The following is a 15,206-nucleotide window of genomic DNA, read 5'->3' on the forward strand; positions in this document are numbered from 1 at the left end:
TTCCCACAAATAGAGCTTTCTTTTGGTGGTATTTGATCACCACTTCGTTTTTTATTTTTTGCCCTATAAACAAAAAAATAGCGCCAATTTTGAAAAAAAAGCAATATTTTTTACTTTTTGCTATAATAAATATCCCCAAAAAATATATAAAAAATCAAATTTCTTTCTCAGTTTAGGCCGATATGTATTCTTCTACATATTTTTGGTAAAAAAAATCACAATAAGAGTATATTGATTGGTTTGCACAAAAGTTATAGTGTCTACAAAATAGGGGATAGATTTATGGCATTTTTATTTTATTTTTTTATTAGTAATGGTGGCAATCTGAAATTTTTATCGTGACTGCAACATTGCGGCGGACACATCGGACACTTTTGACACTATTTTGGGACCATTGCCATTTATACAGTGATTAGTGCTATAAAAATGGAGTACTGTACTGTGTAAATGACACTGGCAGAGAAGGCGTTAAACACTAGGGGCGATCAAGGGGTTAAGTGTGTCCTAGGGAGTGATTCTACTGTGGCGGGGTGGGCTCACTACAACATGACAGACAACACTGCTCCCAATGACAGGGAAATGCCTTGTTTACCTTAGGCATCTCCACGTTTTCCCACTCCGTGTCATGATCGCAGGCCCCAGGCGGACATCGAGTCCGCGGGATCCGCGGGCACGTTCACAAAGTACGCGGCGCGCCCGTGCCCACAATGACGCATCTTAAAGGGGACGTACAGGTATGCCCATTTGCGTAGCCGTGACATTGTGCCGACGTACATCGTCGTGCGCTGGTCGGCAAGCGGTTAAAAGGGTATGGAAAAAGGCCTAAAGGAGTTGTAAAGTCAGAAGGTTTTTGATCTTAAAGTGATCGTAAAGGGTCGTTTTTTTTTTCCCTATAAAATAATAAACATGTCATACTTACCTGTTCTGTTTGCACAGAGCAGCGTGGATCCTCCTCTCCTCGGGTCCCTCTTCTGTGATCCTGGCCCCTCCCCCCTGGTGAGTGCCCCCACAGCAAGCAGCTTGCTATGGGGGCACTCGAGCTGAGTCACAGCACCCTGTGTCCATTCAGACACAGAGCCCTGACCCAGCACCGCCCCCTCTCTCCCCTGATTGGCTAGCTGACTTTGATTGACAGCAGCGGGAGCAAATGGCGCCACTGCTGCATCTCAGCCAATCAGGAAGGAGAATCTCGGGGGCTAAGACATTCATGGACATTGCTGGAACTAGATGGACCTCAGGTAAGTGTTAGGGGGGATGAGAGGGACTGCTGCACACAGAAGGCTTTTTATCTTAATCATTAAAAAAGATAAAAACATAAAAAAAAAAAACTTCTGCCTTTACAACCCCTTTAAGGTATTCTATGCCTCAAGATAAAAAGCCTTCTGTGTGTAGCAGCCGCCCCAGCACCCCTAATACTTACCTGAGCCTCATCTCTGTCCAGCGATGTCCACGAGTCCCTTGGCCGTCTGGGACTCTTCTCCTGATTGTCTGAGACACAGCAGTGGCACCATTGGCTCCCGTGACTGTCAATCAAAGTCAGTTAGCCAATCAAGAGAGAGAGGGGGCAGGGCCAAAGGGCAGCTCCATGTCTGAGAGAACACGCGGAGCTGTGGCTCGGCTCCAGTGCCCACATAGGAAGCTGTTGACTGTGGGGACACTCAACAGGAGGGAAGGGCCAGGAGCAGCGAAGAGGGACCTGAGAAGAGGAGGATCTGGACTGCTCTGTGTGAAACCACTGCATAGAACAAGTAAGTATAACATGTTTGTTATTTTTTTTTTTTTTTTAAACAAGACTTTACAATCACTTTAATTTATAAGTAACATATCTGCAGAGACTTAAAGTATAACTAAAGGCAATTTTTTTGTTTTGTTTGGATAGAGTGGAGAGGGATTCGAACACCTGTCAGTTTTTTTGCTGTCTGTGCCCCCATTAAAGGAGAGACCCCATCTCTATTTGTCCTGTTTACCATTATCATTGAAAGTGAAAGTAAAAGAAAATTCAAAATTTGGGTTGTCCCCAGAAAAGTAATAGAGGTGAAATCTTACAATGAGGTAAGACCTGGGGGTCCCCTAAGGCAGGGGTAGGCAATCTCGGCCCTCCACCTGTTTTGAAACTACAAGTCCCATGAGACATTGCAAGACCCCGACAATCACAGGCATGACTCCTAGAGACAGAGGGATGGTGGGATTTGCAGTTTCACCACAGCTAGAGGGCCGAGGTTGCCTACCCCTGCCCTAAGGAATTGCCTTAATTTGCAGGGATTTCCTCTCACTTCCTGTTTGGCTATGGGAAAGGAAGTGAGGGGGAAATCTCCCCAATGGGACACAGATGGCAAAAAAAATTCTGACCGGTTATACCCCTCCCCTGCTGTATCCAAAATGAAAAAAAAAAGTTTTGCCTACAGTTTTACTTGAAGCAGAAAGGGGCTAAAGGATTTAGAACATCATATACTAGTTTATAGTGTAGAAGGTAAAGTATTATCAGTTTCCTCCAGAAAGAAATCCAAAGTTTAGAGGACACTTACTGTACACTGCATCACATTCACCTTTTGGGCATAGTAAAGCAACAGCATATAAAACTTAAGTTATTTGCTAGATAAAACATCCTGGAAAACACCAAGAATTCAGATTATAAAAATACAAATATTATATGAATAACATAAAGGGCAAAGTTTTAAAACAGAAGCAGAGGCAGATGATTACACAGGGAGAGAGCTATGTCCCCCCTGTGTAATTTGCAGGAGTGAGCTATCAGTTTGACAGCTCAGTTCTATTCTGCATCCATCTGTGAATGAAAGCCACTACCACACTATCCATTCATAAATTACTATTAAATGTAAATACAAAAAAAAAAATAATAATAATAAAAAAAAATGTTTTTAGAATAAAATTTCAGCCCCTTACTGAACCCAAATTGGTCTTTATTTATTCCTTCATTCACTTCCTCACTTAGCATTTTTTGCTGATTATTTTTAATTATTTGCATGTAAACTTTTAAAACAATGAAAAATGCTTTGCACTCTCTGCCTGACTACAGTCAACATGCAGAACCCCATTCTTTCTGATTCTCCCCTTCCACACCTATATACTCATTATTAATCTGTGCTTATTTTAATCCATATATGTTGCACTACTGGGACGCAAGTGCATGTATTGCAGTGTAACCCCATTCACTTAAACTACCACTAGCGTAACAGGGAGTTTAATTCCTGCTGCAACCACAAAGCAAAACTTTGCAGCTGCTTGGTTTGGAGGGGCTGTAAAAAGGTTGCTCCACCACATTTTTTGCCACCCCCCATTCACAAGTTTAACCACTAGCCAAAAGATGGCTACAGTACGGGCTTCCAATGTCGGGAGGGCGTATATGGACATCCTCCTGTGGTCGCGCCTCCTGTGCGCCCCCTGCGGAACGGGCCTGCATTCTGTGATCGCGGAGTCCTTCGGGCTCAGCTGATCACAGATTGGGGTAAAGGGCCAATGACAGCTGATCACAGGATGTAAACACAAGCCGCTTATCAGCTTTTCATTCCTCACACTGATAGTGTGAGGAGAGAAGAAAGCCGATAACTGTCTTGTGTTAGGGACATGTGCACTGATTATCAGTGTCCTGATTATCAGTGCAGTCCCAACAGTGCCCAGCAGTTCTGCAAATCAGTGCCCACCGGTGCTGCCAATCAGTATCCACCACCAGTGCTGCCAATCAGTGATCACCAGTGCCACCTATCAGTGCTGCCAATCAGTGCCCATCAGTGTCTCCTCAGTGTCACCTAACAGTGTTGCCTATCAGTGCCCATCAGTTCCACCTATCAGTGCTGCCCATCAGTGCCACCTAAAAGTGCCCATCAGTGCCACCTATCAGTGCAGCCTCATCAGTGCCCATCAGTGGTGCCTCATCAGTGCCCATCAGTGGTGCCGGGGGTTGAACTTTGTCATCCTCCCCTTACATTTTAGAGGACCTTGTTCTAGAATTGGTGACCACTCACTCACAATGATGAAAAGCTGTTGAACCTATATTTTGGAGCTTTCATATTTTGTATAAGTGAGATGGAGTGTAATAGATCCTGTACAGATAACATATGTGAATTTTATGTATTTTGGACAAGATCATAATAGACAGATAGGTGAACTCTTCCAGCAGTGAAAACTGGTCATCTGTTTCTGCAGCTCAGGAACACTGACTGTTCTTGTTGCTGGTCATACCTTGGTAGAAAGTTTGTACAAATGTTCTAGTCAGTACATTAGATACTGCCATCACTTGACAAAAGTATTTCAAACTGCATAAAAATTGTGTTTGCTTTTAACATTTGATATGGAAATTAATGGAATTTCCCAAGGAAAAAAAAAAAAACACATACACTGTAATGCCCTGTACAAACGATCGGACATTCCGACAACAAAATTTATTTTGTTTCCGATGGATGTTGGCGCAAACTTGTCTTGCATACACATGGTCACACAAATGTTTTTGGAAATTCCGAACGTCAAGAACGCGGTGATGTACAACACGTATGATGAGCCGAGAAAAATGAAGTTCAATAGCCAGTGCTGCTCTTCTGCTTGATCCCGAGCATGCGTGGAACTTTGTGCGTCGGAATTGTGTACACACGATCGGAATTTCCGACAACAGATTTTGTTATCGGAAAATTTGAGAACCAGCTCTTAAATTTTTGTTGTCGGAAATTCCGACAAAAAATGTCCGATGGAGCCTACACGCGGTCGCAATTTCCGACAACAAGCTCCCACCGAACATTTGTTGTCAGAATGTCTGATCGTGTGTACGGGGCATTAGAATTGTATTCATTTGAGAAAACTTTTCCATGCTGCCCCTTTCCAAAAAACAAACATTTTAGAACAAAACTCCCCCGATGTGTGGTTAGCTTATGAGTCATTCTCAGAACCTGATTATTAACAAGGGAAGTGGGATAGATTGATGCAGAGTACAGCAATGCCTGGGTGATAAATTGAACTACTGGGCAGCTATCCATTACTTTCTGTATGCGCCTTTCATTGTTTATTTGTCACTGGTGTGTGCCTTTACCAGAAGTGCTGGCATTAGCTGTAATGCATTTAGCAGATATCAGCAGGCATTCAGAAAGCTCCAGGAGAGTATTAGCTCCCACTCAAATGTGAGCATACCTGACTACGTAGAATCCCATTCTTTCTAATTATCCCTGATCACATTTGTATGCCCACTTGCCCTGCGCTTTAAATCCTATGCTCAAAAAAGTACAGAAACTTTTTTATCCAGCATATTCAGGTGTCTTTGGTCCTATAGATTTAAATGGGATCCCTGTTAATGCATGATACATGCATTTTTGTGTGCAGTTATACAAATGAGGAACCGCTCTCCTCCATTTGCCAAGCCCAGGAAACTCTTATGCCCTGTACACACGGACGGACTTTCCGACGGAATATGTGCGATCGGAGCTTGTTGTCGGAAATTCCAGTCGTGTGTGGGCTCCACCGGACTTTTTCCATCGGAATTTCCGACACACAAAGTTTGAAAGCAGGCTATAAAATTTTCCGACAACAAAATCCGTTTGCGTAAATTACAACCGTGTGTGGACAATTCCGACACACAAAGTGCCACGCATGCTCAGAATAAATTAAGAGACAAAAGCTATTGGCTACTGCCCCGTTTATAGTCCCGACGTATTTGTTACGTCACCGCGTTCAGAACGGTCAGATTTTCCGACAACTTTGTGCAACTGTGTGTATGCAAGACAAGTTTGAACCAACATCTGTCATAAAAAAATCCATGGATTTTGTTGTAATGAATGTCCGAACAATGTCCGATCGTGTGTACAGGGCATTAGGCCGGGTTCACACTGAAACCGGCTGCGGATGTCACAGGAGCGCTGTGCATCCCTGTTCCCCGTTTCAGGGATGAATCAGGGCAGAATCTATGCCGGAATTCGGCCCTGAAACAGAGCCAAAGACGCACAGTGTTTCTGTGCAGTGCGCACCGCAGCCGCAATGGGGATATGTGAACCGGCTCCATAGAGAGCCGGTCACATTCTCCTGCTATGCAAATTGGATGCGAGGAAACCTGCATCTAATTTGCATAGGTGTGAACCTGGCCTTAAAGCTTCATCCACATGCAAAATCACCAGGAATACACTGTGAGTATGCTCTGCTCAGGTGTGAATGCATTCTCAGGGCTTGTTTACAGGTGCATCTGTCTGTAAAAAGCAATGAACTGTGTATCACTTTTCATGAAGCAACAAGATGGTGTACACGCCTGTCCAGCTTCCTTTGTAGCTTACAACGGAGTTCCGCCGAAAAAAAATAAATTAAAAGTCAGGATCTACAAATGCAATACAAGTGATGCGGGCGTACGAAGCCCCGCTCCTCTTCCCCTCCTCTCCACAGCGCCAGCATTGTGACTGTGGGCTCCGTGGAGAGGAGGGGCTTCACAGCTGGGCACAAACTGCGCATGAGCGAGCCACTCTGCGCTCTGTGAATGGCCGGGCAATCTTCTGGGACCTGTGACGTATCCCAGAAGATTGCAGGGAGGGAGGGGGAGAGGTGAACTCTTTCTTCCAGTGCCGTGGACCCCCGGGAGGAAGTCAGAGCTGGGTGCCTCTAAAAAGAGGGTATCCGCTCCCCCCCCAAAAAAAATGACATGCCAAATGTGGCATGTCAGGGGGTCACCATCACTTAAAGTGGAAGTTCCATTCTTGGGTGGAACTCCGCTTTAAGGGAGGAGGTAAAAACAGGTGGATGAGGCATATTTTTACATCCCCAAACAGCTTCCCCTTAAAACTCAGGATAGCAGTTTACACCTGCCGCAGCCATGGTAAATATGAACAAAGTCTTACATTGAACTTTTCAAATGATTGAGAAATTTTTTTCAAATGCCTGCCAAAGCTTGCTAAACTTTTCTTAAATGAGATTCTTAACAGGCTAGCATTTACAAGGCAAGATTAAAAGAAGAAAGCTATGTACACTTAAACAGTAACTTCACTTTTGTTGAAAAAAAGAAATCCCCTCTGGGTGATCTATGTACATTGCAAGGAATTTAAAGAGAAAGTAAAGTGTTCCTCTTTTATTGTACCTACAGGTAAACCTATAATAAGGTTTTTAATAGGTATAATAATACTTGCACCGTTTAGGAGATATTTAGTATATACACTGCTGCCAACGTCATCGGCGCATGCTCACTAAAGGAACGGCCCGCTCGTGCCACTTCTTCAGGGCCCGTGCCACATGTGCAGGAGTGCCGTAATCACAGCTTCGGCCAATCACAGCGCCCGAGCCCGCGAACCCGGAAGTAACTCCGGGAAACATATCTGCCGTGTGAGCGGTGTGCTGGCGCAGATCCAGGTCATCGTTCTAAGGTAAGTATTTCATAATGAGCTAGTATGTCTTGCAGGGTTTTTATTTGGGGGGGAGGGTTGGAGGTTTATAACCTCTTTAACAAACTATATTGCAGATTCCTACCTGTTTCTGCCCTGAAGACATAGCTGTTTGTTGTCAGCAGAGTGAATTTGAATGGGAGCAACTTTTTCATCATTAATCAGTTGATTTCTTGCAGTGTTCTACTGACAAAAGTTGCAGTGTCATCATCCCTTGAAAAGTAATTAACCCATTGAGAGTATCTCACCAAAACTGACATTTTATGTTTCAGAAATGACTAAAATCTGATGTATCTTAGTGAAGACTTTTGGGAAAATCAGTGAGCCAATCACATTATCACACAAGCAGGTGATGACATGTCTGGGAGTGTTCAGTACACCATTGGTATGCAGAATGCATCCAGGTTGCCATATTACTTTGAATTTTACAAAAAATTACAACAGCTGCAGATGAAAAAAGAAATGTCATTGTTAACAGCATTCAATTACAATATGACTTGTGTAGCAATTGTATATGCTATATATATATTTTTTTATTTGCTGTTTTTTTTTCCTACGCAAATGGAGTTACCCTTTAATAAAATTTCGGCAACAAGAACTGTTTTATTCTCTTGCTTGCCCACAGATTTATTGTAAAAATTTAAAGGTATGCATGGTAAACAGACATCAAGCCACAGCTGTCTCTATTAACGTAACAGATTCTTTAGCTAAGAGTATGAAGAGGTAAATAAGAATCAAGTAAAAATTAAAGTACAAACTATTTTGAGCCCTGGTTCACATTGATGTGATTTGGCATGCAATTTCACGTCAAATCGAATGGCAAATCGGTGGCAACTGCCGGCAATGACACCGTCCTAATCGGTGCAACGCCGCATTTGCGGCACCACACCAATTTCCAAAAGTAGTTTCTGTACTACTTTTGGCGAATTGGGGGTGCGATTTCCATTGACATCTGTACAGAAACCCACACAGATGTCTCTGAAATTTCCCCCAAAGTCGGGACTGACATGCAAGAATGAAATTGTGCGAGTTCAGCTGAACTCGCACAATTTCATTCCCGCAGTCAGTGTGAACCAGGGCTTAATGTCAGGTTAATAACCAAATTTGTAATATGAAATAACTAAAGCAGAATATCAAATTAAGGACACAACTCTTATATTCTAAAAAAACACACATATAGTAATAAATGGGAAAAATAGCAGGATATTAAATACCCAATGGATATTCTTAATACTCTTAACTGAAGCATCTGCCAATAACAGGAAGGAGGAGTATTCCCGCGCTGCCTGTATTAGCAAGGATAAAGATCCTAGTTGAAGCAAACAACAGATAAGTCAACCAAAACCCAAATCATAAATAGAATAATAATAATTAAGTGATGTTGTGCTCTAGGTATTGGCTAACATAATACAGGCAGTCCCTAAGTTACGAACACCCAAGTTACGAACGACTCCTACTTACGAACGGCCTCAAATGCCGGCTACTTGTGCTCCACGCTGGTCCTGGATACCTCCGGACACACCCCACACTGCAGTACTACATGTACTGCATGGCCAGAAGAGCCCCAGATAACATAACAAGTGCCCGGAACATCCCACATCTATGCACAGGCGGACGTTACACTTACGAATGCAGTGTTCCGACCGGAAGTTACACTTACAAATGCAGTGTTGCGACTTACGAACAACTTAGACTTACGAACAAACCTACAGTTCCTATTCTGTTCGTAACTTGGGGACTTCCTGTAGTAGTGAATATGCAATAAAACACATATGAAAATAAAAACCTAGGTAATAATCACACAGTGCTAAAGAGTAGCCAATAAATGAATAAATATAAAATGCAAGTGGTAAAAGTGACAATAGTGAAAAAACTTTGTGTAAACTAATGTTACAATGATGGAAAAGTCCACATAGGTATTTCTTCAGATAGGTATTAAAGTGTTACTAGTATAAAGCAAGTCCATTTTAAAGTGAACTGAGGTAGTGACGTGCTACTCCAAATAACACATTGTGCAGAGCCAAAAAAAAATATTATTGGTGACTTGGTGATTCAATTCTTCAGTGTAATTACACCTCTGTGCAAGGTGGTCCCTTACCTTACCGCCGTAAGGTAAGGGCGTGAGAAAATGTAAAGATGACCAAGGTAGTCTGGTTTCCTGTCACAGGCCAGTAGGAGTTTTTCTCTGTATAACTCAGCAGTAGGGTATGGGAAAAGGAGAGAGTAGAGAAACCCTGATAAAGTCATGTGTTCGTGACGCTACGCGTCGGAACAGATAGGCACTGGAAGTGACGGCAGGTTGCGAGCTCGCCATTCATGGTGCTGTGCTTATTTATTTTTTAATGTGAGTACATTCAGCTCTTTTTTAATAAGATGTACCTAGTCTCAATATACTTCACGATCTGGACCTCCATCTTTTCTCTCTCCTATACACCATATTGGACCTGGAGCTACTCCCTCCTTTTTCCATACCTACTGCTGAGTTATACAGAGAAAAACTCCTACTGGCCTGTGGCAGCAACCTGGACTACCTTGGTCATCTTTACATTTTCTCACGCTGTTACCTTACGAAGGTAAGGTAAGGGACCACCTTGCACAGAGGTGTAATTACACTGAAGAATTGAATCACCAAGTCACCAATAATATTTTTCTTTGGATCTGCACAAAGTGTTATGTGGAGTAGCATGTCACTACTCTAGCTCACCTTTATATGAACTTGTTTTATACTAGTAGCACTTAGCACTTTAATACCTATCTGAGGAATGTGGACTTGTCCATCATTGTAACATTAGTTTACACAAAGTTTTTTCACTGTTGTCACTTTTACCACTTGCACTTTATATTTAGGCATTTATTGGCTACTTTTTAGCACTGTGTGATTATTACCTAGGATTTTATTTCATATGTGTTTTATTGTATATTCATTACTATTATGTTTGCCAATACCTAGAGCGCAACATCACTTATTGATTTCTATTCTATCTGCCAATAACAGCAGCGGTTTGATTGAAAGGGAAATAAAAAGTTACTCCATCAAAGTTTCCTGCTGGGCTAAATAAATAGCTCAGCAGGAAACTTTGATGGAGTAACTTTTTATTTCCCTTTCAATCAAACCGCTGCTGTTATTGGCAGATAGAATAGAAATCAATAAGTGCTAATAAAAGCTAAATGTGTATTATTCTTACAGTGAAGCATTTTGTGTGAAACACATCAAGGTTTCTTCATTGATATCTATTTACCCGTACATAGCAGTACATTTTTACACTGAACAAATGGTCAAACAAGGGAATGAAGCATTTTTATTATACCAAAGTTTTGCTGAATTTATCACCACCAGGCAAGGTCTAAAAGCCAAGATCGTTGAATCATTTATCATGTAAAGCCATCTCACTTGCGTCAGAAATGTCTTTATTGTTCCTTGTATACCTAAACTTAACTAAGCAGTGCCTGTGGTTTATAAGGAATCTGTTCTTACCCTGTGAAAGTTTCAGCAGCTCAGCAGGAGTCAGTTGGATCATGGGCACACCTAAAGCATTTGGCACCCGGGACGGATCCTATATCTGGCAACCCCCCATCTGGCACCCCCCCTCACTGATCATGCCTGTACACACTCAGCCCCCTTCATACCTGTACGCACTCAGCCCACACACACACCTGTACGCACTCAGCCCACCTCACACCTGTATGTACTCAGCCCCCCCTCACACCTGTATGCACTCAGCCCCTTCATACCTATAGGCACACAGCTCCCTTCACACCTGTACGCACTCAGCCCACACACACACCTGTAAACACTCAGCCCCCCTCACACCTCTACCACTCAGCCCACCTCACACCTGTGTGTACTCAGCCCCCCCTCACACCTCTACCACTCAGCCCACCTCACACCTGTATGTACTCAGCCCCCCTCACACCTGTATGCACTCAGCCCCTTCATACCTGTAGGCACACAGCTCCCCTCACACCTGTACGCACTCAGCCCACCTCACACACCTGTATGCACTCAGTCCCCCATCACACCTGTACGCACTCAGTATCCTCATACCTGTATGCACTCAGTATCCTCATACCTGTATGCACTCAGCCCCCTCATACCTGTATGCACTCAGCCCCCCTCATATTTGTATTCACTCAGCCCCCTCGTACCTGTACGCACTCAGCCCCCCCACACACCTGTACGCACTCGGCCTCCACATACCTGTTCACACTCAGCCCCCTCATACCTGTATGCGCTCCGCCCCCTCATACCTGTATGCAGTCAGCCCCCCTCATACCTGTACGCACTCAGCCCACCCACATAATTGAAAAAAATGTGACTCCACTGCCTGCCATTTGTTTTAATATGGAGAATGTAAGTGTTTTACTTTAATTAAATTTTATTTAAAAAAAACGGTATTATACTATGTGGCCCCTTTTTTTTACCTTCTATGGGCTACTACGAAACCGGGCTATACACGGGAGAATTGTGCCGGGAGCCTTAGAAACAACATCTGGATTTCATATTGTTCCACTGAGAGACCCCATCTCATTGCCTGGTGGCAATACAAGCATTACTGACTCAGGGGACATATGTCTCTATGAGTCCAATGGTTCCGGTAAGCCTGCATTGCTTCCATACGGGGGATCCAATTATTGTGCATTACTTCTTTCCATTTCATCTATGTGGTGTATGAACACCACCATCTGTTTGGGACTTTTTTGGTCATCAGATTTTCTATACAATAGATACATATTGAAGTGTTTTTCAGTACCATTTTGAACGCATGGTGTTATGAATAATTGTTTGATATATCCTCTTTTGCTATCTCATTAGCTTTTGTCATTCAAACTAGCGCTACACTATATATACCTCCACCTACATAATTGTACAAGCAATGGGGGGAAAAGCGAACTTAGGACTTTAATTGGGACGCAAGGGAAAGTTTGCGCCCCCACCCTTAATATCATGAAAAAGAGGGGGGGAGGTTGGGACTTTAAATGAGGTGCGCATGATGCAGCCCAATCACACTCACAAAGGTGCAAACATATGTATGTTTATTAAGGACCAATGATCAACATGGCATAAAAACGCATTGCAAACATTAGACATAAAATAATCGCATATAAACAATAAATCTATGTATATACAACCATGGGTAGGTACAATTATGCATCTTAATCCCCCAAGCAAGATAAAAGTCATGTGAAGTAAAAAACATCTGAAAATTGGTCAATGTGTGTTTGATGCATCAAAGGTAGGCCCGACGCTGCGTTTCATGGACTTCAATCCACTCTTCAGGAGCCGGATGCATCTATAAAAAATGTATGAAAAGCAATATAGTTTCATGGGTCTAACAAAATCAGCAGAAAGGGGGGAAATTGGGCATAATGGGCCATGGCGAAAAGGTTACTCACATGATAGCCAAAACTGGTACCGTGCGACAAAACAAAGCCAGGGGTGAGCCATAGAGCCTGGCCCGGGAGCTGAGAGGGGGACCTCAACGAGGAACACCGGACCGCACACACCAACATCCATGTGGCCAGACTGGGTCTGTGTGACTCATTGTCGGTGGGTGGGCAGATGTCCTGTTTCCCGGGAGCTGCGATGCATGCTGGTGTCTGCCCTCCTACCTCCCCTCCACAGGGTTGGGGGTGGGTGGCTGGGCGGATCTTTCAGGTGCTTTTTTCAATCACCTTGGTGATAACTGCAGCTTATACCATCTCGTTTTTTGTTACTTGTATCATCATAGATACATTTTATATATTTCCTACATTATAGAAGTCCCCTCCACTGCGGGGTGTTGGTGTGTGCGGTCCGGTGTTCCTCGTTGAGGTCCCCCTCTCAGCTCCCGGGCCAGGCTCTATGGCTCACCCCTGGCTTTGTTTTGTCGCACGGTCCCAGTTTTGGCTATCATGTGAGTAACCTTTTCGCCATGGCCCATTATGCCCAATTTCCCCCTTTTCTGCTGATTTTGTTAGACCCATGAAACTATATTGCTTTTCATACATTTTTTATAGATGCATCCGGCTCCTGAAGAGTGGATTGAAGTCCATGAAACGCAGCGTTGGGCCTACCTTTGGTGCATCAAACACACATTGACCAATTTTCAGATGTTTTTTACTTCACATGACTTTTATCTTGCTTGGGGGATTAAGATGCATAATTGTACCTACCCATGTTTGTATATACATAGATTTATTGTTTATATGCGATTATTTTATGTCTAATGTTTGCAATGCGTTTTTATGCCATGTTGATCATTGGTCCTTAATAAACATACATATGTTTGCACCTTTGTGAGTGTGATTGGGCTGCATCATGCGCACCTCATTTAAACTCCCAACCTCCCCCCCTCTTTTTCACATAATTGTACACACTCAGCCCACCCACATACCTGTACACACTCTGCCCCCCTCATACCTGTATGCATTCAGCCCCTCCATACCTGTACGCACTCAGCCCCCTCATACCTGTACACACTCAGCCCCCTCATAACTGTACACACTCAGCCCCCTCTCATACCTGTATGTACTCAGCCCCCCTCATACCTGTACACACTCAGCCCCCCTCATACCTGTACACACTCAGCCCCCCTCATACCTGTACACACTCAGCCCCCCTCATACCTGTACACACTCAGCCCCCCTCATACCTGTAGACACTCAGCCCCCCTCATACCCGTACGCATTCAGCCCCCTTCATACCCGTACACATTCAGCCCCCTTCATACCCGTACGCATTCAGCCCCCTTACACACCTGTACGCACTTAGCCCCCCCTCACACACCTGTATGCACTCAGCCCCCCTTACACGCCTGTACGCACTCAGCCCCCCTTACACGCCTGTACGCACTCAGCCCCCCCACACGCCTGTACGCACTCAGTCCACCCACACACCTGTACACACTCAACCCACCCACATACCTGTACGCACTCAGCCCCCCTCATACCTGTACGCACTCAGCTCCCATCATACCTGTACTCACTCAGCTCCCCTCATACCTGTACACACTCAGCCCCCTCTCGTACCTGTACGCACTCAGCCCCCTCTCATACCTGTACGTACTCAGCCCCCTCATACCTGTACGTACTCAGCCCCCCTCATACCTGTACGTACTCAGCCCCCCTCATACCTGTACGTACTCAGCCCCCCTCATACCTGTACGCACTCAGCCCCCCTCATACCTGTACGCACTCAGCCCCCTCTCATACCTGTATGTACTCAGCCCCCTCATACATGTACGTACTCAGCCCCCTTCATACCTGTAGGCACACAGCACCCCTCACACCTGTATGCACTCAGCCCCCCCTCACACACCTGTATGCACTCAGCCCCCCCTCACACGCCTGTATGCACTCAGCCCCCCTTACACGCCTGTACGCACTCAGCCCCCCTTACACGCCTGTACGCACTTAGTCCACCCACACACCTGTACGTACTTAGTCCACCCACACACCTGTACGCACTCAGCCCACCCACACACCTGTACGTATTTAGCCCCCCTCATATCTGTATGCACTTAGCTGCCCCCCCACACCTGTACACACTCAGCTGCCCCCCACACCTGTACACACTCAGCTGCCCCCCCCACACACACCTGTATACAGTCAGCTGCCTGCCCTCACTTAGCCCCCTCATACCTGTACGCACCCCTCATACCTGTACGTACTCAGCCCCCCTCACACCTGTACGTACTCAGCCCCCCTCATACCTGTAGACACTCAGCTGCCCCCCCACACCTGTAGACATTCAGCTGGCCCCCCACACCTGTACACACTCAGCTGCCCCCTCACACCTGTACACACTCAGCTGCCCCACACACACCTGTAGACACTCAGCTGCCCCCTCACTCCTGTACACACTCAGCT

Source organism: Aquarana catesbeiana, linkage group LG02 (assembly GCF_042186555.1).
Source record: "Aquarana catesbeiana isolate 2022-GZ linkage group LG02, ASM4218655v1, whole genome shotgun sequence".
NCBI classification, from domain to species: domain Eukaryota; kingdom Metazoa; phylum Chordata; class Amphibia; order Anura; family Ranidae; genus Aquarana; species Aquarana catesbeiana.